The sequence below is a fragment of the Vespa crabro genome, chromosome 8, assembly GCF_910589235.1.
Source record: "Vespa crabro chromosome 8, iyVesCrab1.2, whole genome shotgun sequence".
Lineage (NCBI taxonomy): Eukaryota > Metazoa > Arthropoda > Insecta > Hymenoptera > Vespidae > Vespa > Vespa crabro.
Genome location: NC_060962.1, coordinates 2,832,966 through 2,859,059, shown reverse-complemented (window position 1 = coordinate 2,859,059; position 26,094 = coordinate 2,832,966). Strand labels below are relative to the sequence as shown.

General features: G+C 35.6%; 1 protein-coding gene across 5 annotated transcripts in view; it reads left to right on the top strand.

Annotated features, from left to right (window-relative positions):
* Positions 1-26,094, top strand: part of LOC124425943 (ankyrin repeat and SAM domain-containing protein 1A-like) — a 110,505-nt gene that overhangs the window by 52,680 nt on the left and 31,731 nt on the right. For 2 of the 5 annotated variants that reach the window (XR_006942616.1, XR_006942614.1), the window contains 2 exons: positions 17,992-18,293; positions 18,615-25,372. The exons of the other annotated variants lie outside the window; for them this stretch is intronic. The gene's annotated coding sequence lies outside the window, so the exon portion shown is untranslated. Of the gene's footprint in view, positions 1-17,991; positions 18,294-18,614; positions 25,373-26,094 lie in introns of those variants that run through there. 5 annotated transcript variants of the gene reach the window in all.

Sequence of the window (26,094 nt, the reverse complement as noted above, 5' to 3'; positions counted from 1 at the left end):
TTTTATAGAAACCAAAGAAGCACGTATTCACACATGCGTTTCTAATCCGACGATGGAAAACGATTTTGTTTGAAAATATCCGAAAGAAGAGCCTTTCAAAAAGAATAATTTTTTTTCTTTTTTCGTTTTGTTTTTAAATCGGCTCGAACCTCGGTGAAAATTCCGCTCAAACGTTTTTCATCTTCGCAGTAGGTACACATATATATGCACGCAAACACAAACACGAATACATAGACAAAAATACGCGTATACATGCATACACACACAGACATTCAAATATATACACATGCGTGTATTAATATGAAGATATACAAATATATCATATCGCAAGCGAAAAGGACGGAGAACGTGTTTTGGTAGGAGTACTGAATCTACGTTGAAGTCATTGATGTTAATTCCCCATTCCCTACTACCATCACCACTATCAACCCCGTTAAAAAGAAAAATAGAAAAAAGACGGAAAAAAATAAAAGAAAGAAAATAAACAAAAAGGAAGAAGGATAAGGAAAAATAAAGAGTGAGGGAAATCTTAAACTGCCAAAAAAGATACACCAGAAGCATCTCATGGCTGTACGCACATACTTTGTATTTATCGTGTTTACAAATGTAGGTAATTAATCCATATAGAAATTAAAACATAAGATTTACTTATGCCCGTAAAAAGAAATAAGAAATGTAAGAAAGGAAGGTGGCATAAAAAAAAAGAAAAAGAATGAGAAGGAAGAGAAGAAAAATTTGAAATTGAGATGATCGCGCAATGGCTTCTTTCCTTTTTTGCAAAATGTATTATGTAATATACATTATTAAATATTCTCTCTTGAAGCGTTGATGTATTCGCGTAGCAGCTATTTGTAGAATTCGTAGTGCTATTGTAGAAAAAACGAAGATGACAATGATAATGATGATGATGATGATGATGATGATGATGATGATGATGATGATGATGATGATGATGATGATGATGATGATGATGATGATGATGATGATGATGATGATGATAATGATGATGATGATGATGATAATGATAATGATGATGATGATGATGATGATGATGATGATGATAATGATGATGATGATAATGATAATGATGATGATGATGATGATGATGATAATGATGATGATGATGATGATGATGATGATGATGATGATGATGATGATGTTGATGATAATGATAATGATGAAGCATACACCCTCGATGTGTCGATAATTATACATAAAAGATTTTACGAAAGATTCATAGATGAATTAGAGAAAAGAATAATATCGTAGTTTCCTGACCGTTCCTAAAGACTCGTTCGTATTACAATGATCATCATTACATAAAAATCGGTCAGATTTTTTTTCTTTTTCTTTATTACATATATGATATTCGCTAATGCGGGAAGTGCCAACTTTACACCACTGTGTTTCGACCATGCCAGGAAAAACATATTATATGGGAGACTATATTGTTAACAATTATTACGGAATAATCGGACATCTTATTAAAGTTGCTAACATTGACTGCCATTATGTATTTCATTTGATGTTCTTCGAAAGATAATCCAATTTATAACTTAGTTAATTGACTGCTTATGAGAAAAGTGTAATTTACATAATAATTAAATGTATTAAATCAGTATTATTGTGGGATTCAATGACCAATACAAGTTTTGCATTTACTTTATTACAAATTGTCCATAATTTCGTCGTTCAATTCCGTAATATTTGTACGCTCTTTAGGCACATTTTTTTGTAATAATATTTATCGTATATCACATAGGTTTGTACGTACCATTGATAGTACTATGAAATTTTAATACAATATTTTTTAGATGGACGATTGTCCGAATAGGTATTTCAAATATTTAATAAGGAAAGAGACAAACAAATGTCGAAACTCTTATTCGTAAATCAAACTCTAGTTATGAATCATCTTGATCTTATTACGGCGATCACAGTGGATTTTTGGGACACATAATGAATTATCAGTCGCACAAAGTGAAATTTTTCTCGGACCAAACGAAAGCCCAAAGGGGTGACTCGTTCGTCACGGATTTACCTCGAAACAATTTTATAAAGCGGTGTTATGTAGCCGCTGTGATTTTTCATAAAGACATTTAACATTTGACTTTCTCTCTCTCTATATATACACATATATATATATATATATATATATATATATATATATATATATATACATATACCTATATACCTATATTTCTCTTTATCTCTTTATCTCTAGATGACTGATCGCTATCAACAAAATAAGATTGCTAAGGTTCTTCTAAAATGTATCGTATCTTTGCATAATAATGAATTTTAAGCAATTTTCCATGCTGTGCCATCGTGACTCAATTTCCCGTAACGATGATGATGTGAATAATAATAATAATAATAATATATGAAGAAATGATATAAATATATAATAAGAACGTGAATGAGCGTGTGTAAGTGCGCACGCGATAGAGATCGTGTAATTGTCTTATAACAAAATTTATTTCTCCTTAAATATGTGAGCTTTAATATAATCGCATTTTTATTGTAAGCTTATAATGATATTGATTATCGCTATGTGCTGATAATATGACCGTTTGTAAATCTGTCATGCTTCTAGTAAGACGATCATTTCATTTTCTTGAATATGTAATTTAACTTAGCAGAAACGAAATAGATTTTGCTCGTTACGAAGAACTTGTCGACATAATTTATCATCTACTACGTAAAGTGTCATTAAACATAACGTTTACATAAAATATCATCAATTTATAAGAGAGTTCCGTCTCTCGCATCTCTCTTGTCCTCTTCCAACTTAATGATTAAGTCTCGTGATTCAAGTTGAATGACATCCGAGGAAAAGTTATGAATTACATCTCGTTAGGAAATAAATTAATAGCACGCCGGTCTGTTTGGAAAATGTATTACAAAAAGTACGTGAATCTTCGCAAAATCCAAGCGAACTATATTTCCATTTTAATTAAGACCGTTCTAACATTACCCTTTCATTACTATACAAAATCTTATCAACTATTCGAGATAAATGTTGAAATAGTAAATGATAGGCGTAGTTTTGGTTTATAAAATTAAAAATCTCAGTAAATCGCATTAAATTATATTTTCCATCTATTTTTATTATTCGTTAAAAAATAAAAAATAATTTTTATATTCTATTACGTTTAGTTTTCTCCTTTTAATAAAAGTTTTAAGTAGTCAAACTGTTCTTTTAATATTTTTAATAAAAATTGCTTGAAAGTAAAGTTTGGAAAATATTCATTTTTGAAGAGTTCGATATATTATTTTCCAATAAAATTTTGGCGATATGTTAAAATTGAGAAGCAGGCAGATTCTTTCGCGTCGACTCGCACATATCGATCCTCAAACTTGCGGGAACCGATTCCGATGGCAAAGCACAAGTGCAATATCTTGTGAACGCATTACTAGTACGATTCAATGCTCTTTCAAAGGGCTTTCTAACAAACACCTCGAGGCAATGTTTAAAATGAACTTTAAATGTTACGATAAACGAAATGGTACGTATTACGTTTGATTGCTTGTATATTGCTTCGAGATGTTACGTTAATCATTTGGGATGAGAACGTTAATAGGGCAACTCGTTTGATTGTTAATAACATTATTAATCACCATGGCAGCTTCAGAGTGTGATGAACGGTTCGAATTAATTTTCGAAAAATAAAATCGAGAAGAAGAAAATAAATCTCTACTATCGTATGAATATCGAAAGAGCCGTTAATTTAGTCCCGATGTTATTAATCTAGTATCTACATATATATGTCGCAATATAGTATGTATTTTCTTTTATTTTTTTCTCAGCTTTCATAATTCTACGACATAAAGAAATTTTCGATATAAATTTCGGAAACGTAGAAAAAATATCCATCACTGAACGATATACTTGTTATAAATAAATATAGATACGCTACGAACTCTAAAATATCATTGTATGTGCAATAAGAAAACAATTGTGTGTATGTGTGTAAAATATGATTTTGATTTTGAAAGAGAAAAAAAAATAGACAAGGGATGATCGATCCTCCGAACGTAAGAAAACAAATAAAGCTACTCGTCGTTCAGACGTTCGATCATCTTCGCCGGGATATAGAGATAAGATAAAAATAAGAAAAAAGAAATAAATAAAACAAGATTAAGGAGTACAAGTGCATGTAGAATAATGGTGTATCGGTGTTCTTTTCGAAGCGAAATATTGTCGTGCTATGATGTTCGTAGCACCACGTTAGCGGCTTCAGGTGATTTAGATTTTTTATATTATTCTTACAATGATTATTATTATTATTATTATTATTATTATTATTATTATTATTATTATTATTATTATTATTATTATTATTATTATTATTATTATTATTATTATTATTATTATTATTATTATTATTATTATTATTATTATTATTATTATTATTATTATTATTATTATTATTATTATTATTATTATTATTATTATTATTATTACTATTATCATTATTATATTATTATATTATTATTAATATTATTAGCATTAGAGAAAAATAATATCGTTCCATGAGCGTGAGAAAAACGTCGTGGGAACTGATGCTCGTCAAAGACGTATACTTTCTTGTCCAAGCGAGATAATGTTCCGATAGTGATATTTAGCAAGTAATATGCGGATATATTAGTAATATATCATAACTTTAATCTATAGCAGTATTTAAATCATCGCGTAACGATTGTAATTTATCCTTATTAACACGACAAAATATCGCCCTCTATTTTGACGATATCTGGTGGTTACAGTTTCCATTTATCCTATGCCGTCCGAATTATCATTATTCTCGCTACTGCGACCATTGAAAATACAGAGAGAAAAAAAACGGGTTGCATAACCGAGAGTATAATAAAATTGTACAGATTAATGATATTTTTCTCTTTTATGAATCATATAAGAATTTGTAAATACTTTCACGTACATACGATAAATATAAAAAAACTAGCCACTTCTTTATTTAATCAGCAGTAGCTAGCAAGAATATAATTCGGACTGGTATAATATCTAACTCTTACTCTAATTATTCTCTATTAAGTATTACGTCTTTCTTTTTCTTTTTCTCTCTCAAATATTTCAACGACCGCTAACGTCGTGCAATAAATTCGCAATCATTTAAAACGATTTTTTCTCTTTTTCTCTTAATGTTAAACTTTTTCATCTTCTCTTTGTCTTTCTCTATCTTGTCATAAATCTAACAGTTCGTCGATCTTGTAAAGAAAATGTAGTTCGAAATTATTCGTAAATTGGTAAAATGAACTCTTTCCATCGCAGGAAACATTTTGATTTAGATTAATGATCGTCGATGTAGATATGTATCACTCATGTATAATATCGTAGTTTCTAAATTAAACGTTAACTATTCTAATCGAAATAGCAAGACTATTTTCAAGATAAATCTTGGTTTATCATATTTTCATCATTTGTCAATGTCATAATATTTCGAATTTTTTAAATGAACGTATCTAAATAAAATAGACGACGTATTTTTCTTCTAGCTAATATTGCACATCTTATATTTTTCTTGAAAAATTAAATTCATAAAACGAGGAAATAAAGAAAGAAGGAATAAAAGAAAAAAGCGTCGAGGCCGAGCTAATGAGAATGGATGTAAAGAAAAGATTATGTATTCTTGATATATCGCTCATGCGAAAGTCATGTGTGTGTGTTGTATAATAATAAAAAGAAACGGAGAGAAAGAGCGTTGTAATATAAAGTAGAAAAAAGAAAGAAAGAGAGAGGGAGAGAGAGGGAGAGAGAGGGAGAGAGAGGGAGAGAGAGAAATTTATATCTTGATAAACGCGCGACTTTGCTCAAAGAAAAGGTCGCGAAGGGACGAAAGAAAATGGGACGATTGTTCGATCGTAAGTTCGTATCTCCTTTGGAATTGGCATTTTCAGCATCATTGTTTCTATGAGTTTCTAGACTGGATCATTGGTCTAGATGTATTACATGATATTTTTTTTCTTTTTTTTCTTTTTCTTATTTTTAATTACGCTCGTTCTGTTTTTCCTTTTTTTTTTATTTTCTTGTCTAGTTCTACGTGGAAACAGCGATGCATATATGTATGTATACAGAATGACGAAAGAGCCTAGCATTCTATTCATATGGAACATGTTAGTATGTAATTGCACGAATAAAATAAATTCGTTCATAGATTCTTCATGCGAAATCATTGTCTTTCAAAAAGCGTATAATAATTCTTCGTGTTAAGGCGAAGGTTTTTCGACTTCCTGTAAACTTGCGATTTAAAATTACGATTTCTTTTTATGTGAAATGTCATTCGAGATTTACCATCGAACGATTTTGAGAATGTTCGTATAATTTAAATACGAATTAGAAGGGGCGAAAGGATGGAAAATGAGAATTGGATAAACGCTTAGAATGAGAAGTATTTTTCTCGGGGAATCGATAACTATATATATATGCACACACACACACGAACACACACACGAACACACACACGAACACACACACAAACACACACACGAACACACACACACACACATATATATATATTGTCATTTTATACCTTTTTCTATTTTTTTCTCTTTTCTTTTCTTTTCTTTTGTATTTCATTTTAAAAAGTACGTATACGAACAATCTCGAGACTACGCAGATATTTTTGGCAATAATGCAAACAGTATACAACATAGCAATAAGTAAAATTATTAAGTTGACACTTTAAATAGTCACAGATAACATTTAATACCGTCGACCACATACAGTAGTAATATATTGTTTTTCGATATTGAATCGCTCAACCATGTTTTTTCGATATTATATATCTATTAATACCACAACGAGATAATAAATCTTGTAATTTTCACACGATTTGTAGTACAAGACAATTGGTGCAGCGACCACGAAGATATTTATCCCATTAAATTATTATTTTTCAAAGGAAGTTCAAAGGCAAAATGAGTCAATTGCATTGTGCTCGTAATTATTTACGTGCGTACATAAAATTGACTCGTTTTGTTCGTTTAAAAAGTTGCTTATATCCTTATAGGTTTGTATTTAAATCTTTAATGAATTTTATAATATTTTTCGTGCGAATTTTATAATATTTTATAACAATTTTGAAAAAGTGGAAAGAGAAAAGATTTTGTAGGTGGACAACGACGAAAAGAAAAAAAGAAAAAGCATAAGATCGTGCAATTCGTAAAACTATAAAGACGATTTTGTGAGGCTCGTCGTTCGGTCGTCGAAATTTTCATAAAATATCAAAGGAAGAATAGAGAGAACTTAAAAGAATTTTTGGATTGAATGAAATTGATTTTTCGATAGATTTCGAGTGAAAAGTTCGATGGCTTCGACGATGTAGCGTTTTTCTCCCTAAATGGAAAATATTGGATATTTACATTCAAGTTCAAAAGGAAGAAAAGATTTGGAAGTGGTCAGGACTTCTTGAAATCAAACGAAGGTAAAGAAAAGAGTATAAAAAGAAGAAGGAGAAAAGATGCACTATTCGTATTAAAAGCTGTTGCCGAAGATGCCATATAATAATATAATAAATACGCTATTTTATACCAAGCAGCTTGATTAGACGCAAACTTCCTACGTTCTTGTATACATTATATTTATTATTGTTCATGTTTATTAGAATATTATATATATGAAACAGAGATTATTCCCTGGATATCTATAACGCCTTGAGGAAAATAAAATAAATACTTTATGGGATATCGATGGTAGAATCATTGAACACTTATATTTCTCCAAATTTTAGTTTTTTGTATTAATGAAAATTTTTTTCTTAAGCTAAAATAAAAATCATATATTATAAGATAAATGTAATAAATGGGTGAGTAAAATTATTATTTATTTACTTACGTAGAAACAATTCTTATACCACACTCTTCTTCTTATTCTTTAGTTTTCATAATTTATAATAATAAAAATCAACAAAGTTTATCTGAAGAACAGTATATATTAATAAAATATACAGATGCTCTTATGCATTTATGCATAATATAATATAAAAGATAGACATCGAGTAGAAAATAAATAAAATATAACGCTGCTGTACTTTATGCTCGACTTATCTGTTTATTTATTTTCCACTAGTCAGAAAGGAGATTGTCCATTGTCTTTTAAAGTCAAATCAAAACAAGTTTTCCTACCTTAGGAAATAGCATTGTTAGCCGATGCGAGTCAATGGCTTGCATTTTGTATTTTCTCGGAAATTCTTCCTTCCGTTCCTAGCCGACGGCAATATGGAACGCCGCAAGGTAAGCAGGCGGCCTACGGTAAAGATGTTAATTAACCAAGTTTCAGTCTTAACAAAGTTTTTCGATTAGCCAGTAAATTGTTATACGATGCGGGCGCGGCTTGCCGCTTCGTCATTATTTCTCTCTCTTTTTCTCTCTCTCTCTCTCTTTCTCTTTTTCTTTCTCTCTCTTCCTCTTTCTACTTCTCATGCTTCCTTTCCTTTGCTTTCCCAAACAAATCCAAAATTGTAGTAACGAAACGCAGCGAAATAATAGAAAGTCGAGCGCGGAAAAGTTTAGTCGTTAAGAACACCGTCCTTGCTTGAGAAATTCTATAGAACGCCGATAGTTCTCGCTCGTCTGAGTGTTTGGATAATCATTTTGTAAATGTAAAATGTTTTTTACATTACAAAAAAAATACGATAGTTCGCTCGTTAGTAATAAAAAGAAAAAAAGAAAAAAAGTAAGAGTTTGGTACATATTTTAATGATTTTTCGAAACTTTTTCACATCGAGTAGCAAAGAATTGTGATGGAACAATTAACCGAACGTAAATTTATAATCAATTAATTATGAATATCATTGAATAAATAAATATATATATATATATATATATATATATATATATTGATAATAAATTAAATAACGCTGATCGCTTTTAATTGTCTTTAAATATTTCCAAATATTTTACGCGTTCTTGTCTGACATTATCCTGAACTTCGAAATACGAAACACGTGCATTTTATCGGCAATCGCGAAAAACGATTGCAATTAGCATTCTACATTAAACTGTTCAGAATAATCCGATTTAATTAACATTATCAACGAATTCCGTACGAATGATCGCTCGATTCTATGCTCTAACGATCCGGTCAAAGTCACGTCCGACATTTAAATCCGAATACGCAATTGATTATATCGTTTCAAACACGAAACCTAGCTAGTAATTACTAAACAAAATGAAAAGAATATGATCCGATTACGATTCACTTTTTCATCTATCTCCGTTTAACTTTCTCTTATCCCTCTTAATTCCGTGAATGAAATTATAAATCGTGAATGAAATTATCAAATTTATCGTTATTATCATCCAAAAAAATCTAAATCCATTTCATTCTCTCGAAGAAATGGTTGGAAATCTTAAGAAATATATCCCCAAATCCTTCGTGAAACATTCGAGCGGTGTCAACGATATCTCTTCGCACGATCGAAGCGGAAAGATCGCGCCTTCGTTCAGCTCGCTTATCGAGAGTAATTCGAGCGTATATCGGACGACGAGGAGAGAAAAGAAATCTGGAAAAGGAGAGAAATAAAACGAAAGGGAAAGAAAGAAAAAGAGAAAGAGAGAGGGAGAGAGAGAGAGAGAGAGAGAGAGAGAGAGAGTGAGTGAGTGGAAAAGGAGAGGAGGAGGTGGAAGAGAAGAGAAAATAAAAAGATAAACGATGGAACGAATGGCGGGGAGAGAGACGAGGTGAGGGGAATAGAGTCCCAAGCCGATAGTAGAAATACGGGCGGTCGTTCGAGTGAAGTATCTCGATGAATATGAAAGTGACAGGCGCGTAATCCTAGGGGGGCAAATTTATCTGACCTCTCCATGGATATCGAGGCCGGCGTTTGACCTGGGTCCACGGAAACGACTCTCTCCCTTCTCTTCTTTTCTTTCTCTCTCTCTCTCTCTCTCTCTCTCATTTGGTGTTCGTCCTTCTCTCTTTCTCTTTTTCAAAGGGACAGATAACGTATCGCGACTCGCACAAAATCGTACGCGGAACACATTCGTTTCGTTGCACGCTTGCGTATATTTCGCCTTATCCTTCTTCCAGCGCCCCAGTCCACCTCGAGATTGATATACAATCCATTCGTAAATGACCTTTACCCTCCAACATGGGAAACGGGAGCGTTAATTAATTTTCGGATATTTATGTCTCATGGGATTGCCTCATTTCGTCGGACGTAATAGTTCTTCGTAACTTTACGAAATCACGGTCATTTTTGACGATCGGTCGACGGATCCGTTTTACGCACGATTTCGTCTTGTTAGTTCAAGATTTTAATTAAATTGTATTAAGAACCATATATTAAGAACACATAAAATTTTGTATGTATGTATATATATATAATTTTATACGTTATACATTATATATTTTATATATTATGTATGTAGCGAAAGAAAAAAGAATGAGACGACTTCGTTGAGGAATGGACGTCGTTTGTGTGCTGAAATGTTATATATCGAGAAAATTCTTTCGGAGAAAGATATAATAGATGAAAGAGAGAAACTCGTACTATATATGATTGGTGGCCTGTGTTTCAACGTTGCCGTCGGCCGACGGCGTACTTTGACCGAGAAAAATTGTACGTTGATATGATCGATGAGACAGGTTTCGATTCGACGACATTTTGGAGGACAAATTGGATGTTTCCAAGAGGATGGAGATAGAAACAAGAAGAAGTAGGTTTGTATATATACTATATATATACGATATGTATATATATATACTATATCTATATATATATATATATATATATATATATATATATATATATATATAAATATATGTCAGGTGAAGATCGATGTGGAGAAGGAATGAAAAAGGTAAGAAAGCATGATTTGTCGAAGGAATACGCCTGTCGACGTTGAACCGTGCTTTCGTCCGCTGAAATCGGCGATTTTCTCTTGCCAGGCACGTCGTTGCCTCCGGATCCAAGGATTTTCTCAATTCTGATCCGTCTTTTCGTGTTTCTTTTCTTCTCGCAAAAGAAACCGTCCGCGCCATTGTTTGCACGCATATCTTCTCGACGCACTTTCTTTTCTTATCTCCGCGTGTATGCGCTAGAGAAGACGTGTCACGCACACACCACCTACTCGTTTATTTCTTTTCTTACGCACGATAGCGAAGGGTGTTCCTTCTTGCTACGGTTTTGCTGGAGATTTTGAAAAAAAAAGAAAAATAAGCTTATCAAAAATGACAAATAAGAATACGGGTTAAACATTTGTCATCAACTAAGGATGGATTCATATTTATAGATGCGAATGTTTCTTATTGTTTATATTCTGATAAAAGAAAAGATCCGTATTTAAATTAAAATTTTGAAGGAACAAAATGATTCGTATCTTTTTATCTTTTGAAATTCTTCGTATTATTAATCGGTACATTTTGAACCTCAAACTGTTCATCGCGTTTCATTTTACGAAACTCTCATTTTGATAGAATTATTTTGCTTACGGTAGAGTGAAATTTTTATGCTTTGTAGTTTAATAGTCAAGTAATACCGACTCGAAAGAAATTTCTGGCAAATGGTTGCTCTGCTCGCTTTTGAAATATTTGTTAAAATGAAGTAAGAGTAATGTAATGGATTTAATCGTAAATTGCTAACATCGTTAAATTCCTCATGGTTATTTAAATTTGAATTAAATTAATTAAAGACGCATACAATTTCTGATTTTTATTTCTTTTTTTTTCTTTTTCTTTTTTTTTCTTCTTTTTTACTACGATTTCAAACGTTATTTCAACGAACTAAAGATATTAAGGGTATTTCTAACGCAAACAATATCATTTTCCAATATCACCCTGTCAGCGAAACAACCCCTTGGAGCAACTTTGCAAGCATTCTCTCTAAACATTGCCACGAGTCGTTTACTTAAGACGATTCTGGTTTTTCTCCTGGTTCTATCTATTAAAAACTTATGAAGCGAACTATTAAATGTCTCTTTTTAGAATATAAAAAAAATAGCAAAGGAATATCTCTTTTTTATCGTTTATCCCGTTTCTTTGGATCTCATCGCCGAAGCGTGACGAATATCGGCACACGATATCGAGGCAAACTCTATGCATTGCCTGGGGTTCAGCTTTTGAAAATCGTACGTAGTTCCTTCAAAAACGAAACTAGTCGTCTCCGTTTTTTTGTCGTATTGTCATTGAGCCACGTGGCCCAAAGACACGCTGAAATTGTGTATTTTCTCCCTCTTTCTTTTTTTCTCGTCAGTTAAAGCAATCAAATGCACATAAAGAAAGAGAGAGAGAGAGTGGAAAAAGTGGAAACAACCCTCGAGGATTGGCCACTGAAGACACTTACGGACGGACACGCCCGTGTAGTGAAACGTCAGTCAGGCTTAGGACAGGATCTAGATGTTATCTAAGACACAGCTCGTTGCACAGGGCGACGCGTCTCGCTCGTAGCTTTTCACGTGTACTCCACGTCGTTTCTACGCGTACATGTATGTGTGCATATGTATGAGTATCTGTCACCTTATTATGTGTGCGCGTATAAGCACACTTTGTATCTATAGCAGACTAATTATTCCAAGCACCCTCCATGTGACGAATCGCACGTTCGAAGCTGTGTGATATGTTGCGTATCAAGGAACGCGTTCAATTATCGATACTTAGATTTTCAATGCGATAACAATTCTTATATTCAGATTTTAAAATGTTCTACGAAGATTTATTTGTATATAGACATTAATATAGTTGCGTATAAATTTTTTTTATATGAAACTCGTAGAAATTGCAAAAGTGTCTTAATTTTTTTTTTCTATTGATATACTTTCACCTTCATAAATGTTTACAATTATGTATGCAACAATTGATAAATTTATTTGCTGAACTTTAAACATCAAGTTAAGAGCAAGAGAGTACGGATGAATTCATTATCATCGACAAATTGACAATTGGAAATTTGAGGATAGTGTTTGACAATCTACGAAATTATACTCTCTATCCACGGAACAGTCGCGTGCGATGATTGAAATCCTGATGTTCGGAATGAGCAGCCGTAGTGCGTATTGATGCTCGAGGACATTCCCGTTGCAGTTGGTTAGTTTCGTGAATTTCGACTTTATTCGCGCTATCGGAGTAATATTCGCGGTTTAATGATCGTAATATTTGGAACCATACTGATTTTATCAACGAACGTCAGGAAATAATGAATGTTTACTTCGATCGAAACATCACGATTCTCTTTTGTTTTTATTGCCAACTATCTTCCGCCAGAGTAAAATTAATTATGATTGAGAGTCCGCTATACAAGACCTCAAGTTGTTTCAGACTTAGCCTGTCATTGATCATGGAAACATGTTTTGAAGGAGTAAAATTAATTGCGATCAAGATTGTAAATTGTTACTGGTTTAGAATGTCGTTGATCATAGAAACACATTCAAAGTTTTCATAAATCGAAGGAGATATATATAAAGGAGAAGAAGGGAGAGAGAGAGAGAGAGAGAGAGAGAGAAAGAGATAACAGGAACTAGCTATGTACATATTCTCCATATTGCTAATGTCTCTCCCTTCCGCACGGATATTCCTCCATACCCTCTTCCATCGCCCTCTTTGGCATACAACCCTCCTCAATCCCTCAGTCTACTTACGCGCATCCACTCACACACACATACATACACATATAGATACATGTACAGAATGAGAGAGATAGATGAACGCATACGAATACGAAGGCGCATATTCACGCAGACACAGCAAAGCGAGGCTGCGACTGACGCCGGGCATCGAGAGAGCTCCCGGGTATCTATCGGATAATTAGCCGGTGATTACGTGGCAGTCATTCGGGCGGATATCAGCACCCTCGGCCCTAGGCCCTCGGCCTCACCCTCGCCCTTGGGCAAGAGGGCGTAGACCGTAGTAGAGCCTTCGACCTGTACTTCCGCTCTCTCTCTTCTCTTCTCCCATGTACGTACGGAGACGCAAGCACATACATACATACACTCATACATTTTCTCTGATCCTCCGTTTCCTCTTCGCTCAGCTTGAACGGCCGACGTCCACAAGCCAGTTCAGTCTCTCTCAGATGAAGAGAGAGAGAGAGAGAGAGAGAGAGAGAGAGAGAGAGAGATAGAGAGAGAGAGAGAGAGAGAGAGAGAGATAGATAGATAGAGAGAGAGAGAGAGAGAGAGAGAGAGAGAGAGATAGAGAGAGAGAGGGATGCAAACCCGCACTTCCTGCATACGTTACTGACGCCCAATGCACTGCTGGCTCGCATTATAGCTCGTGGATAGCGCAGTTTCAGGTGCACCTCTGGATACTCGGATGTGTTTGTACGTTCGCGCATGTGGATGCATTAGCAGGTAGTGTATCGAGACGGAGGTGGTCGTCGTACATATATAGTTATACGTGGATCGAGGCGAGAGAGGAAGAGAGAGAGAAAGAGAGAGAGAGAGAGAGAAAGAGAGAGAGAGAGAGAGAAAGGAAGAAGAGGGTCTACCAAGAGGGTGGATAAAGCCTCGGGCTGTCACCAATGAGCCTGCCATCCGGCGCCGTCAAACAATCTCATTATCATTCGATTCACACATGGTAATGGAGGAAGGAGAGATTTGATGTTGGTGAACGACAGTGCGATGGTACAATTAAATAAGTACCAATTCTTATAATTTTCAATTAAATTCGATATATTTCATCAAACTTCGGAACATTATTAATATTGAAATTAGGGATTTAATCATGTGTAGGATATATATAAAGGCTTTATTACAATTAAAAAAAAAATTCTTACGGTCTACTCGTTCGTACCTGATTTCAGAACATCGAAAGTCAGCACGCAACTAAAGTAGATTCTGATCAAACAGAAAAACGTAGCATGAAAGAGAATACGTTTGAAATGACAAAGAACTCGGGGGTACCAAATTCCCTCTGCGTTTCACCCTCTCGCGCTTCGAGGAGTCAAGAGAAAAAAAAGAAAGAAACAGGAGCAAAAGTACACCGCGAGTGAGATCAAGAGAGAAAAAGAGGAAAAAAACAGAGAGAAAGAGAGAGAGAGAGAGAGAGAGAGAGGGAGAGAGAGGAAAAATAGCACGGCGCAATTAAATAATTTAAGCGTATAGACCGGCGCGCACGCGACTGGAACTTCAAAAGTGCCACCGCATGTGGGCACGGATACGATCGGGGAAGTTAATTGAAGCTTCTCTTTTTTCTGCCGACCCCCTTTCTCCTTCTCTTCTATTTTTCTATCTCTCTCTCTCTCTCTCTCTCTCTCTCTCTTCCTCTCCCTCTTCCTTTCTCTCTCTCTCTCTCTCTCTCTTCCTCTCCCTCTTCCTTTCTCTCTCTCTCTCTCTCTCTCTCTCTCTCTCTCTTACTCTTTTTCTTGGTTTCGCGCTCATTCTCTCGCGGTCTTTCGCATTACGTAAGTCGAGTTCGTTGAAGTGTTCCCATTGGAGGCGCACGCGTACGCCTCTTCACGTACCCGCTTCGCGGATTGCAAAGCCAAAGCGATTGAGTCATTCATCGGGAATAAAAACATACAACAAACTTTTGGTGACAGAGAAAGGGTCGGAGGGAGAAACGGGAACGTAGTTGTATACCAAGAGAAAGAAAGAGAAAGAGCGAAGAAATATTGAGAGGAACTCGTATGACGTCACGAGCAGAAGGCATTCAGATTGAAGAGCGCTCGATGACTCTTGAAATTTGTATTACCATTAATAACGACGCGGGGGTGCGTGCGCGCGAGCTTACTCCCTCCCTCTCCCTTGTTCTCTCCCTCTTTCTCTCTTTTTCTCTTTCTTTCTCGTTTTAGTCATAACGCATACGGAAGGAAAGCGAAAAATTTGAACGATCGAGTACGTTCGCGTGACTCGCACGAGTCACAGAGATTCTCAATATTTTCGTATTAAATGAATGAATGGAAGGTTATTGTGATATAAATAGAGCGTTAATCTTACAATTTCAAAGTATATTATTAGATCGGAAGAATCTCGTTGTTTGAGATAATTCAAAAATTATCGGAGATCTTTTATTAATACTACGTATCTTTATTAGATTGTCCTGACGAACGACAATGAATTGAAAACCAGGATCGAAGAATAATTCCTTAGAGAGAGAGAGAGAGAGAGAGAGAGAGAGAGAGAGAGAGAGAGAGAGAGAGAGAGAGATGGGAGAAATCAACGTTCAAGACATGTATAATATATTACAATTGTAATATTAACTTGTTATGATCTTTATAAGTATTGTACTTCGAAAAAAGATCTCTGATCTAAATGGAAACTGACTACTAAATGTTTTCAATTTTGAATAAGTCAAATAATTCGTAACAAGTTTATATAGAATATATCGGAGAACCACTGATGTAGGTGGTGCTATGTCGTAGCAAGCGTGCTAGAGGCGCCTCTACATTGAACCCCTCTCGCCCCTTGACAGTCATCACCATCAACAGTAGCTGCTAGTAAGAGAGAGAGAGAGAAAGAGAGAGAGAGAGAGAGAGAGAGAGAGAAACAGAGAAAGAGAGAGAGAGAGAGAGAGAAACAGAGAAAGAGAGAGAGAGAGAGAAACAGAGAAAGAGAGAGAGAGAGAGAGAGAGAGAGAGAAACAGAGAACTACATTTCGTGGTGTTGTTCGCGAGGGGTAGCGATACACGTACGTCGGCAACGTATCCAACCAACCCCCATTCCTCAACCAACTGGACTACTACTAGCTGGCGCACCATCCAGGTCGACACTCACCCGCAAATATAATTACTGCCGTTTAAGCTGCTTCCATTGTGTGCCGAACGCTTGACTTGTTCGACGTCGCGCACAACCGCCACGGTTAGATCGCACGAAAAGCGAACGGACCGTAGGGGTAGAGATCAGAGAGAAAGAGAGAGAGAGAGAGAGAGTAAGAGAGAGAGGGAGCGAGACGATTGGACTTCTGGGTACTCGTACTGTGATGCGTATTGTTCGTCCAGTTGAAATCAATGCTGTGACGCAAGTGAGAGTTTCGTTTCTCACGTTACGAATCTACACTGTCCTACAGCGATGCGTGAAACCAAGGGTTGCGTTGAACCTCCGTTCAACTCGCTATATGCATCACTTATCGTGAATGATTTCGTTCCAAAAGGAATATTTACCGATCAATCTACGGATATTTGAGGAATTTCGTATCTTCCTCGACGAGTATTTTTGTATTTAGAACAAATATTCGTTTTATTATATTACCTCGATATTGATAACCTTCGAAAGTACGAAATATTTTCGTGAATTGTTTTTCAAAATTTATCAAGTTCTTTTGCTTCTTGTGCACGATCGATTTCACCAGCAATTTCTGAAACGAATTAAGATTTACTAAACGATTTTGAACTTAATTGTCTTTCGCGGAATGGACTTGAACCACAAAGCTCCGTCTCTCATTAAACACGGCAAAAAGCGCTCGAGACGAAAGCCAAGTGCATTGTCGAATAATAACCGGGACCAAAAATCGAAAAGGTCGCTTCGCTCTGATCGGTACACCGAATAGAAAGATCAGGGGGAAGGAAAACGAAAGAGAAAGAGAAAGAGAAAGAAAGAGAGAAAGAAAGAGGGAGAGAGAGAGAGAGAGAGAAAGAAATAAAGAGAGAAAGAGAAAGAGAAAGAGAGAAGAAAGAAAGAGAAAAAGAGAGAGAAAGTCAGAGCCCTCCGCGACGCGTACAATTCCATTATGGAGTTCGAGTGCTTTTCGCGTTAAAAAGAGGGAGAAGGGATTCGTCGTCTTGAGCGGCAAATTGTTTTCCCTGGAAATTTCGCAGCCGTCATTTCGCACGTTTCCCGAGCTTTTCGCCGCGCTCTTTTCCGTGTACGTATTCTTTTTCTGTCTTTTTCTCTTCCTCTCTTTCTCTTTTTCTCTCTCTTTCTCTCTTTCTCTATCTCTCTGTCTTTATTTCTCTCGTTCTCCCTTTTCATCCCTCTCTCTTCTTTGGTCTCTGTACGTCCTCGTCGCTAGCAGCAACACCGCTATCCCCTGCCCCTTCTTTTCACTGTTAGCCGTTCTTTTTGACGCATGCGTGAATATCGTATGTCGTTTCGCAGGCCAAGCCGAGCATGGAACGGTCCGACACAAAAGAACGCCGTAAGAAAAGGAAAAGCACGAGTCACGCCGTCGGAAAATAACGTCCCTGTTGTTGACACGTTCTTCGACATTAGAACTGAGTTTCCAACGTGTCGCGTGGATGGCCATCAATTTTCTCCTAAGTGAGCCTAATTCCATTCCATGGTTTTACGTCATTGACATATGCCGCTCCGTTGAAGCATAGAGATGATTGCTTAGGAACGCGGAAAATATTACGATGTACTATGATGTACTATGATGACAAGTAGCTTTTTGAGGAAAGGTAAAACTATAAATTATACTTTTTAATTTTAATCATCAACGATACAGACTAAAAAATAGAATCGATATGTATTGGAATTTAACGAGATACTAAGAATATATCTATTATGTCTAAAATTAAAACAATTTCTCATAACAGTTTTATAGTTTATTATATGAATGATTATAAATAATAGAAAACGTTCGGTTTTTAATCTTATATACATTCTCGTTGTAAGTTATTATAAGGTTATCATTAATGTTTTGGATATTCGAAAACAAAAGATTCGAAACCGAAGTACTTGTTCTTTCTTTCTTCTTCAATGTTGTTGTTTCTTGTAAGTTGACTCAGGCTCTGATCGAGTGCCAGTCGTAAGAGATTCATCGATGAAGGAGCAAGTTTTGCGGGACGAGAGGATCTTTTCTAAGCCGAGGATATCGCAGGGATCGTTTCGAAGGGGGTGAAGTCTCGAAGAAGAAAGAATTCCACCATCTGTTTCTCTTATCCTTTTTCTCATCCGCCTTATCGCCATTATCGTTATTTTTCTCCCCTTTTACGTTTTCGCTTTTATATCGTCTGTATTTTGAAACCATACGGTCATTTCGTTATATGAAATCATATCTATTACTTTAACGTTTAGTTTACGTATTTATTTATCATTTCTAAGAGAAACTTTTGTTATCTTTAAAATTTTTTTTGTATCATATTTACGTTTTGTCGTCTTTCAACATTCTTTCTATTTGAGGATCATTAATATTTATGGTAGAAGTCAGATGCACGTATTTTGTTGCATTAAAAATTTCATTGATAAAACCAATATTGAGTGATTAATCTCGATTTACGAAAAATAATTAAATTAAACGATTCCGACGTCACTTTTTAAAACGAATTTCAATTCGTTGGAAATAAAACGGCTACTGGGGAGGTTATAATGAACGCTCGAAAAGTCGAACGAGCGAATAGAAGCAATTAATAAAACTTCAACGTGCGAGTAATTAATCAGCCTCATTAGGCAGAAACTATGCTATGAGTGACGATACAACGACACAACTGTACACGACGTAATACAACTCTCTTTTCCTCTTTCAATCTGTCTCTCTTTCTCTCTCTCTCTCTCTCTTTCTCTCTCTCTTTTTCCTTTCTGTCTATCTTTTTATGTTTTATATTCAAAACCATATTACGCTCCCTATCGAATATTGTTTCGTTGGATGGATTCATGAAAATCGAGTAAACTTAAATGATCCAACTATACAAATTTCGAGAAATTATATGTTTGCTTTGTCACAAATACGACGTATAGATTTAAACGAGTCTCCGGAGAATAGAGAAAATGTATGGCTCGATATATCCGATTAAAAAATCGGATAATCGATTAGATGGACTCGATTGAATCTGTAAATATTTTCAATAAAGAAATATTCCGCGTAAAACCACGAGCGATATATAAAACTCATCATTCGTAATAAACTTTTCAATCCCCCGTACGCTCATAGTAAGAAAAAAGTATATAAAACATTAAAGCTCAAACGTAGTACGAAGTATAATTACGTTCTATACGTTGCGTTACATAATTATAAAGTAAGTATACAATTATTTGGTAAGATAGAGGTAAAACATGTTTTAACATTTGCATTTCACAATTACCGATTTTTTGTAATTGCAGCAAACATAAGTAACTGAATGTTCATGAACTATAATGCACTAATGATTCCTTTATTTAGTATTAATGATTCCTTATTAAGTATACTTCCTCATAAGGGAATCTTCATTATTTACTTGTAGAAAATATCATCTGTTATCATCATTGTTTTATTCAAAGAAACCAAATTTAATTGTTGAGTTTTCAAGTTTACCTTGATGAAGAACCTCATGATTAGAATACTTAAACAGTATTTTTTAAATTTTGGATATAATCTAAAAAAAAAAAAATCAAAACAATTCTTCGAGATAAGGAGAAATAATAACGTTATATTGTTTGAATAGAATTTCTATTGATTTCGATTAAATATATGTATATGATTCTTGAAGAAGACTTTCAAGATCAAAATATCAGATGGAAGGTGATTGACGAGATAAATGAAAAGATCGAAAGACAATCGTAAACGTTGTAAAGGAGATCAGCGATGCATTCTGGGTCCAGTGATGGTTAAGGCTGATGGTGAGAAGGTAGCTTCGACCGAGTGATTCTCCGCGCCGGCAACCGGAGAGACCTTTTTCTCTCCGCGCGCGTGCACGAGCGGCAGGCGCGCGTGTAAGAGCACCCGCTGCCTGGTTGGCGCGCGTTCGTTCGTCTGATGCTTAATACCGGTTTCACGGCTTGATAAGCCGAAGCGTGTAATTTTGCACCGGCTCCGGAGTCGGATAAGCACCAGGTTTTCTAGTTAAGTGGACCACAAAATTCGGGGAAGCCTATATAAGGCTTTTCGAGGAAGAAGGCGATCAGTCGAGCCACGGAGCTCACCGTCGCAGCATCGTCCTCGAGCATATCGGATCTTTTGCCCTTATTTTTTCTATCCATCTCTTTTTCTTCTTCTTTTTATTCTTCCTCAATATATTCTTCCTGAACACCCTTTGACTCTGGTGAAAATAGTTCGACGAATGGAAAAGGAACTAACACATCATTGCTTAGATATTTAGTTAACAAACTTTTTCTAATCATTTCAGCATGTTTTTCCCTAGAGATCTTTTAGTGATTTTTTTGTATGAATTTATATTCATTCGATATATTCAATACATTTACGTTCGATCATCGTCTCGATCGCCGTAGTATTATTCGAAGAATTTGAGTTACGATGAAAACACATTGTCGTACTTACATGTTCAGTTAGTACAAAAGTTATTACGAAATTCTGTACTTTGAGCGATATTTCTGAGCAAACTTTCGCGAATGTCGAAGGTAAATCTTTAATTAGAACGCGATGAAAGTTAGCGTGTTCGTGAAAAGAAAAAGAATGTTATTTCAAATTTGATTTGCCATTCTATGTTTAACGAAATTTTTCGTATATTTTTTTAACGAAAAAATTGTAATTTAATAAGGCGTACTGGAAAAAAATTGATTAAGATTTTTAAAAGCTTATCAAACAATTTCATTTCTTCTTTTTATGTACGAGTGATGAATTATCGAAAATTTTATGAAAATGAAATGTAAAAAGAGCGACGAAATAAAACGAGGAAGAGAAATCGAAAAATCGTGGATCAAGAGGACTCGGAGCTAACGGGGGACTCGGAGGACGTAAAAGGGATCCTGAAATTCGGCGAAGAGTGTAACATGCGAAAGAGAAAAATCGGATATTCGGTCGTCAAGTAGTCGACAATGTTGAAGAAGAAGAAGACGAAGAGTAAGAGGAAAAAGAGGAGTAGGAAGAGGAGGAGGTCGAGTGACGTTGACGTTATTCGGCATGAAGCGACGTACGTCGGGTAAGCGCGAGAATGCAAGCCAGGTGGTTTGAAGGCTCTTCAGGTCAAACGAGTGGAGCTGCTGGTGTAGAGGATGGGACGGAAAGAAGAAAAGGGTGGCTGGAAGGAGGGAAATGCGGGAGGGGGACGATAGAGTAGATAGACGAATGGAATGAGGAAAAGAAGAAGAAGGAGAAGGAGATGAAGGAGGAGAAGGAAGAGGAGAAGGAAGAGGAGAAGGAAGAGGAGAAGTAAAAGAAAGAGGAGGGGATGGAAGAGGAAAGAGAATGTAGACAGGAAGGATGTTCGTCAAGTGCCATCGACTTAACTTGTACCATGGCAGAACGAGCACGAGTCCATGTGCTCCTCCAAGGTTGAAGAGTAAGAGAGATGAGAGAGAGAGAGAGAGAGAGAGAGAGAGAGAGAGAGAGAGAGAGAGGGAGAGAGGAAGACCGAAGCATGCCGGCATAATAAGCTTTGTGCGCGACTGTCGAGAGAATCCTCTCTCGCGGAGAGCTGAAGAGCTGCCGAGAAGTAGAAGAGCTGTAGTTGCGGTAGCAATAGCAGCAGCAACGGCAGCAATGGGCGAACGGCTCAGCCTTTGCCCTCTGACTCCCACCGGATGAGGAGGAAGAAGAGAAATAAGAGAAGCCAAAAGAAAAGTCGACCATCCGTCGAATACGAAAGATGCGAATCCGTTTCGTCTTTTCTGCTCCAATCTTACCTTTCTCCTTTTACTTCCTTCTTTATTTTTAATTACGAATTACTCCCAAAAAAAAAAATTGAGGAGCTAATTACCTTGGATGGTTTAATCGGTCCGACCTAGAATTTTTGTTTCTTTTGCGTAGAAAAAGTAAAAAAGGTAATGATAGTAGAAAGCCCGTTGACTTAAATACGTCATCTACATTCGCGACACTTCGTTTATGTTTTAGTCGGAATCGGGTTATGTGGTTGAAGAAAGATTATTATAGTTCTTTTGAAGAAAAATTTATTTTTAACGTTCGAACGACAATTGAGGACTCTAGTAAAATCGACTTTGGTTGACTTTGGCCGTGAATACGTGTCTATAGAGTATATACTGAACAGGGCTGTAAGTGGGTTAAAGGCACTAGTTGTGTAGAGGGTAAAGTGCATAGTTTGCTTGCGCTCGAAAACAACGGAGAGTGGATCGCCTAACGAAGTGTATTTGCTGCGAGCCCACGGGAACGAAATATGGGGAGCGAGCGGGAGCCAAAGGAAAACGTAATCCGGGATAAGTCGTTAACAGTTGACTCATTCTCCTCTTCGAGCTAAAGGATATCTAGACACTCCGAGCCCTCACTCGTTTGTTCCCAGAGCGGCCTTTCGTTCGTAACGAAACAAAGGATGCGCGCGCGAATTTCCAGCAGTTTATACGTATATGTATATACGTTATATGTTTATATACATATATATATTTATATATATACATATATATACATATATATATGTACATATATATGTGTGTGTATCATATATTTGCATTTTGCGTAAACATGCCGACAAATAGTTACAGATGAATATTTCACTCGAGAAATAATGGGAACTCTCGTTCTGCTTATAAAACAAACCGCGCGAGACTAGTATAATAATCCTATCTCGATCTCAGCTCATAACAATTCCAGTTTATCTCTTCGTATTGGTCTTATTACTATGTGGTTTAAAGAAGATCGTTATCGTCTACGGATTTACGCGTTTGTTAAGATCGATTAACCTTTTGATTGAGAGCCGTTCTAAGCTGAAGTGCTTCATGTAAGCAATATGCGGCCCGTGGATGCGATTGCTAGGGACATACAAATGAGACAATAGTAAACAACCAAAACCTTAGCTGGGCGCATATATGCATCCATAGCAGTTAAAGGATTAAAGAAAACAGAAAAAAGAAAGTAATAAAAAAGATATGGAATAATATTGGAACTGGAACGATGAATTCGTCAGTGCATACGATTAATGTGTATTCCTTTCGAAAAAGATACGATTACTTGTTATTTATAATACGAATATTCTCTTGAAACAACGTGTAAATTGACGCGAAAAACTGAATTCAAAATTAAAAAGAGCCGAAATTAGATTTGTGCAAAACGAAGTATCCTAACGAATAAAGGCATGCTGGATGCATAGTAAAATGAGAAGAACGACAAAGACGAAAGAAAAAAATGGATAGAATTTTCACACTAATTTAGCATATATCGATTAAAAGCATTGTTGAATATTATTTACTAGATTTTCACTGTATCCGATGATCGTACGTAATATAATTTTTCCTTTTTCTCTCTTTCTCTCTTAGATTCTTTCGTTTCTTTCTAGCGTTTCTCTTTGGCTCAATTCGACAAAGAACAGTCGAACCTGTGGAAATCCTGTCTCCGGTCTGTACGGTTAGTCCGTAGTAAGAGCGAGTGAGAGAACGGAAGAGAAAGAGAGGGAGAATGAGGGAGGGGTAGAAGCATGGGTACACGAACGAGGTGGTTCGAAAAGGGGTAGGAAGGAAGAGGGATGGAGCACTCGTTGATTTCCCGTTTTCATATTCAATATGATCTGTCTCGGCATTGTATTCATTGAAAACGAGTCAACCGCATGCAAGATCAGGAACCGGGCGCCAGAAACGAGAGTGGATCATGGAAGCTCTCGGTCTCTTTCTCTCTCTCTCTCTCTCCCTCTCTCTCTTTCCTTCCCTCTTACCCATTCGCTCTCTCTCTCTCTCTCTCTCTCTCTCTCTCTCCTTTCAACGTTGGCAATGATGGTGATGCTAGTGGTAGTGCCGCCACTGACGACGACGGTGTTGGTAATGGTGGATAGGTCGTTGCGGTGGTTGGATGGATGGTTAGTTGGTAGGTAGGTTGGTTGGCTGGCTGGTTCTCTACTCCAACTAATGAAAGGAGACTCGTAGTAGGGTCCGTAGGTTGCTTGCTTGGCTGAGGTTTAAAGTCGATGTGTCCTCTTCACGGTGGATCATGGCGAGAGCACGAACGAGAGAAGAGGTTGGGCAAAGTAGTGCAGGAACCGAAATGAGAGCGAGAAAGACCTGGAGATGGAGATGGATGTTTCGAGGAAGAATCTCCCTACATCTCACTCGCGTAGATATCTTTTGAGATTCGCACAAGATTTCTGGATGGGTGGAGTTCGCAATGTGGGCTCGTGTATTTAGAAAGTCGAAACTGAGTTCGGAATTCTCGTATCTTTACAACAAAGTTTACTTTAATAATAATTGATGAAGATCGTTGAATTATTAACATGTATGGAAAATATAATGATTATTTTTATAAATAAATGTAAAAGGTAAAATTCAATTATTCGAGAAATAAATTTAATAATAATATAAATGACTAAAAAGGAGGACGTGACGTGAGACTTGCAAATATCGATTGCGATATTTTAAATCGATAATTTGATCTTTTACTTTATGAAAAGCAAGTACTAACAATATTAAAAAGATTTAAAAAGATAAATTTAAATGATTTATTTATAATTGGTTTAATACTGTTCTGAATTTTTCTGACCAGTAAAAATAAACATGGTTAATAAAACATCGTTCGGTATATTGTCATTAAAGAAGTAATTTAGGTAATGAATAGTAATATTTTTAAGTTTGTTAATTCAAACGAGTTGCTTTAGATGTTTCACTCTTATCAAATTAAAAGTCTAGCAGGATCTCTTGTAAAAAAGGAGGATATTGCAAAATCATACAATTATATAATTTATTTTCGCAAAAGCGAATAATGTGAACGAAAGTAATTTTCATTAACTTTGCAGTTTGTCTGTTTTACTGAATCTGCGAATTCGTTGGAAGAAAGAAATTATAAACTTAGATTGAACATTATGTTAAAAATATATTATTCGAATTAAAATGTCTAAATGAAGTATTTTGAGAGAAGTATTGTTTATTAAATTTCAAATATATTCTCAAAGATCAACATTCACGAGGATTCGTAATTTTCTTATTAATTAAATAATATTATCTTTGTTTATTATCGTAGTACAAAATAAACTACGACAGTCACATTTTTTTTTATCGAAGAACTACATCAAGGTTGTTGGAAATAATCTCGAAATGAGCATGCATCTCGGTATTTCGAAACGTATAGCGTGAAGCTAAAAGCTAAAATATTCCTCGGTAATATTCAGCTTAATGCCTTGGTGGCATCTACATCGTATGATGCCGCCGAATACTCGAAAAGACTTTCCACTAATGTATTGGACGCGTATAATATTTCAGAGTGAAAACGAGAGACCTACGAATCAAGAAAATGGATTCTCTAAAGAAGAGAGAAAGCTTTGCTTGGTTGAATGTAATCCGTTATTGTATATAAGTATATCGAAGCTTTTATTTTAATTTAAATTTTAGGATAATTGATTAAATATTTTAAAATAATTTTTCTCTAAGATTATTTTTTTTTTAATATCACATAAT